The sequence below is a fragment of the Elaeis guineensis genome, chromosome 11 (assembly GCF_000442705.2).
Source record: "Elaeis guineensis isolate ETL-2024a chromosome 11, EG11, whole genome shotgun sequence".
NCBI lineage: Eukaryota > Viridiplantae > Streptophyta > Magnoliopsida > Arecales > Arecaceae > Elaeis > Elaeis guineensis.
In genome coordinates, this window is record NC_026003.2 from 92,218,397 (window position 1) to 92,223,654 (window position 5,258).

At 37.6% G+C, this 5,258-nt stretch overlaps 1 non-coding gene across 1 annotated transcript; it reads right to left on the reverse strand.

Annotated features, from left to right (window-relative positions):
* Positions 1–4,695: 4,695 nt before the first annotated feature.
* On the reverse strand, positions 4,696–4,802 carry LOC140852727 (small nucleolar RNA R71). The gene has a single exon (XR_012135628.1). It is a non-coding gene; the product is annotated as a small nucleolar RNA R71 (small nucleolar RNA).
* Positions 4,803–5,258: the final 456 nt, after the last annotated feature.

Below are 5,258 nucleotides of genomic sequence, written 5' to 3' on the forward strand. Positions count from 1 at the left end.
CCACAAGGAAAAAAATCTATTGGTTACAAATGGATTTACCAACGCAAGGAGGGGCCTTCAGAGTAGGGAGGTATTAGGTATAAGATGAGGTGAGTGGCCAAAGGATACTCTCAGAAGGAAGACATCAACTTCAGTGAGGTTTTCTCTCTTGTCGTCAGACATAGTTCCATCAGGATATTGCTGAGCATGGTAGCAGCTCAGAACTTAGAGCTGGAGCAGATGGATGTCAAGATGGTGTTCTTCCATGGGAATCCAGAAGAGAGAATCTATATGGAGAAGCCATTAGGGTTCCAAGAGCTAAGAGCAGAAGGGAAGGTCTGTTTACTGCATAAATCGCTGTACGGGCTGAAGCAGTCATCGAGGTAATGGTACAAGTGATTTGATTCCTATGTGAGGAGCATCGAGCTTTTTAGGTGCGAGTATAACTCTTGTGTTTATGTTCGATCTTTGGAGGATGGGTCTAGGATATTTCTACTCTTGTATATGGATGACATGCTTATAGCATGCAAGAGTAGGAAGGTTGTGCAGGAACTGAAAGCAGCCTTGTCTCGAGAGTTCGAGATGAAGAATTTGGGGCCTGCGAGGAGGATCCTAGGCATAGAAATTTTCAGAGATTGAGCCAAGAAGGTGATGTATTTATCTCAAAAAGGCTACATCAAAAAGGTCTTGGAGAGGTTCAGGATGAAGGAAGTGTGGACACTCGACGATCTACGACAGATTTTGTATTCATCCTGTTTGGAGGTCCAGTTTCGTAGAGATCATGCTGTAGCCCATCATGGCCTTATCGACCACTGAGGCAGAGTATATTAACATTACAGAGGTAGTGAAGGAGGTCCTATGGCTGAAGAGTTTGGCATTGGAGATGGGCCTTGCATAGGAGGCCATCAGGATGTATTGTGACAGTCAGAGTGCACTGTTACTTGCACAGAACTCTATCTACCATGCGAAGATGAAGCACATCGACATTAGATATCAATGAATTAGAGAGATTATGAAAGAAGGTGAGGTGGAGCTGGTGAAGATCCATACTAAGGAGAATTCAGCGGATGTACTGACGAAGGTTCTTTCATGGGACAGCTTTCGAAGATGTGTGACACTGATGTGCTTGATGGACAGGATGGAGTTGGCTGAGGCCTTGGGGCACCAAAATAAAAATTTTTGGGCCTTATGTGGTAATCCCAAGGCTCAAGGGACCAAGGCTAAGGCCAAGGTCCAGAGTCCATGAGGTTTTTAGGACTAGTTTGAGTCCTAGGACGAAAGGCTGTCAGCCTTTCGGTTCTTGAGGTTCAGAAAACTTGAGCCTCAAGGGGCTAACTTATTTTGGGCTAGATTTGAGTCTTAGATAGATAAGATTTATTCAAATCATGGGTGTACATGAGTTTGGGTTATAACAAATCTCATATCAAGTTAGTCAAGGGAGTTTTATGGTTGGATCATATTGATCTTGTATAAATACTTTTGTATTTAGGTTTTGTATGAAGGATTCAATCAATCAAATTATTTTCTCTTAAAACTCTCTCTCTCTTCTTTCTTTTCTCTCTTTGGTCTTCTCCATGCCTTAGAACTAAAAAACCTAGGGTTTCTTGGCTGCCAACCCAAAAAGGAAAGAAAAGAACCAACGCTGCCTCTTTTGCACGCCCCTATTTTGAGCACCCACTCTTGGCCAACCAAGAGGAGTTTCAGATCCTAATTTTTTTATTTTGGAGGCTTCATCAAGTGTGCTTTCAAATCTCAAAAGATGGATTTCAGATCTAGTGGAGAAGGGGCTCAAATCAAAGAAAGAAATCTTGTCGACAGGATTTACAAGACTGCTACAACCAGAAAGACTGTTCTTCTTCAACGTGTTTCATCCCCTTCTTGGGAGTTTTCTTTATTGATCTCCTGGTGGGAGGTACTCCACATAGCTGAAAACATGGCACAACATAAGTCACTCTACATCGAACTATTAGGTCTAAAAAATCTGTAGATATCCAGATTTATTTGTCTGCTAACTTGATTGTAATTAATACTTAACCATAATGATTTATGTCACAAATTGACATAAAAAGTATCAATTAATATCTAAATTATCTAACTTTATTAAGAAATTGATACTTGTTATTATATTTTACAGAAGAAGAGATCATCAATAGAAAGAACAAGGAAAGAGGATTCCAACGGCGTAAATTTTATGCAAAACGGAGTTAAATTGACCCAGGAATTGAAGAATGAAGAAAGAAGACTCAATTGGGTCAAACCCGAGTCAAATCAGATCAAAATTGGTCAAAAATCAACTGATTTAGTGATCTGGTTAGCCGCCTGGTCCACAGCAATAGGCGCATGGACCATGGACCCATCGGCGCACCATAAACACCCCTAACAACCCTCTAAAACTTCTTAGTCCCACATCTAAAGTTTTGAAAATCTTATAACCCCCAAATGCCTATAAAAAGCCCCCAAAGGCCCTTGTTTTAGGTATTCTTCCTTCCGATCAAGCTTGTAACCCTAGATAGTGGGGTTTTTAGCTCTCTTCTCAAGCCTCGAGCTTTGAGGTTTTTGTAATAAATTTTTTTTATATATAAAATCTTATTTTTATGCAATTTCATCTCTTTACATTATGCAATTTATTTTTCTTGCAATTAGGATAGTTTAATTTATGCAATTTAATTTTATGCAATTAGGTTAGTTTAAATTATGCAGTTTAAATTTATGCAATTAGGATAGTTTAATTTATGAAATTAGGGTAGTTTATTTTTCTACATTTAAATTTTGTAAGTAGATTTAGATCATGTCTAGCTAAGCATCCCTTCTAGGGTTTGTGATGAAGCTAGATCATGAGTAGGGATTTTACATAGGATTCTTTCTTTTTCTTAGGGTTTCTTTTTCTTCCTCTTTTGCCAAGAATTTTTGATGAACTACAGTTGGGTCAGAGTCCCTTCATAGTTCATGCTTGATTCAGTGCATAGGAGGAGAAAATCCTAAGGGATCCTAGTTACTACTCCCCTGTAAAGAATCTTGATGGGTTATCGTTGGGCCTTAGTCCCTTCATAATCTATGCTTGGGAAAGACAAGAGGAGTAGTCGTTAAGATCAATAAGAAAAATTCTAGGTAGAATTTCCTAATCTAGATCTAGTGGATTCAAAAACCCTAGATCCTTAGTCTTATTGTCTTTAGCAAACAACTTTCGACTTTCGATTTTTGTTAAAGCTCGCTTGAGCATAGATTTGAAAATTATTTTTAAATCAAGTCTCTGTGGGATCGACCCGTACTCGCTGGTCGTGCTACTCTGCACACCGTGCGCTTGCAGTTTTATTTACAAATTTTAAGATTTGCACATCAAGTTTTTGGCGCCGTTGTCGGGGATTTGGCATTTTTAAATTATTTTCAAATATTTGTTCTTCGTGCTTTATAACTCTCTTTCTTTTTCCTTTAGGTTTCTATATTTAGTTGGTGATTGCTGGAAAACTCAGGTATGCTTCTAATTTCTCTTTTATTATTTTTAGTTAATTACTTTTGCTTTTAGACCTAATCATTTGAATTTACTTACTCATAAAAAAAAAAAAAAAAAAAAAAACAAAAGACATTTCATAATCGTGAAGTAAAATATTAAAATTAAAAAAAAAATCTAAATTAAAATCTTTTACATTCTTGGTCATCTTGTTTATTTGCATTTGCATTTTCATAATTAATCTAAGGGTATCAACCTATTAACAAGATAAGGTGGGGATTTCATTACCCTTTCTTAGCCCAAAAACCATCTTCATCATATTACATTACCTAGACCTTTAATCTTAAAATCAATTAGACGTCAACCTTAAGGAATTCGAGCTTAATAGGACAAGGAACCCTAAGAGTTCTACCAAGTTTGAGTTGTTTGATTAGTTGGTGTCTAGGCAAGTCCCTGAGGGTGGTTTGTTAAATTGGTTCAGTTGCTGGCCTGACCAACTCGTTTGGTGTCTAGAAAGGCAATGATGAGTGAACCTCCCACCTCTTATACTTACCTGGCTAACTAGTTGATCAATCTCCACTTGGAAGGTTTGAAGGGTCATCTTGGAACAGTTAGGAGCTGTCTAGATTTAGGTTAACCCTAGGATAGATTGAGTTTAACTTATTGTTTCACTTGTTTGAAAAAAAAAATATATATTAAAATTTAAATTAATTTGGTTACTTTTCTTTAGATTTAGAACTCCTTAGGATCTTCTCTTTAGAATTTTTTCTCTTTCTTTTTCTTATACATAAAAATTTTATAAAAAAAAAAATTATATAAACATCGAGAACCGTACACCTCGTGTGTGGAGAAGAGTGTCGGGTCGTCTAGTTAGGATTGAGTCAATTCCTGTTGTTCCAATGGCTGAACCAATCCAACCCATGACCCTTAAGGATTTGTGTTATCCAGTTGGCTCCATCCAACCATCTTGTATCAGATTGCCACAACCCACAGCTAACAATTTTGAAATCAAACCTCAAATCATAAATATGCTTCCAAAATTCACAAGATCAGAGGATGCTTATATATTTATTAGAGAATTTGAGGAGGTATGTGCAACTATGAAACTGCAATTAACAGAGGATGAGGTCAAACTTAGATTAATCAACTTTGCCCTTAAGGACAATACTAAGAAGTGGCTTTATAGTCTGCCAAACTATTCTGTCACTACCTGGGAGGGCTTTGTGAGAATATTTTTAAAAAAATATTTCCCCCATCATAAAATAGCTAGGATTATGAATGAAATAAATCAATTTTACCAACTAGCTGGTGAATCATTTTGGAAGTACTTTGATCGTTTCAAGAATCTTTTGACCCAATGCCCACACCATGGAATAGAAACTTGGAGACTATGCCAGATCATTTATGAGGGGTTAGATTCAAACTCAAGAACCATGCTAGAGTCCATGTGCCAAGGCCAATTTATGGACAAAGAAACTACTGAAGCTTGGCAATTCTTAGAAGACCTAGCCGAGAAAAATTTACAGTGGGAAACAACTAGGGAACCTGATAAAGCTACACTTTCAAGAGGAGGAATGCATCAAATTCAACCAACCCTAGCATCAGAGGCCAAGATTGCAACCTTAACACGTAGATTGGAAGCCTTAGAATTACAGAGATCAGCCAATGTAAATCAAATATCTGCACCCATGTGTAAAGGGTGCAATGCACCAGACCATGTCTTAGAAGAATGTTCCTACTCGAATGAGTGTGCACAGGTGAATGCCACCTATCAAGGACCATTGAAAAATCCTTATGCACCCACATATAACCCAGGTTGGAGGAATCACCC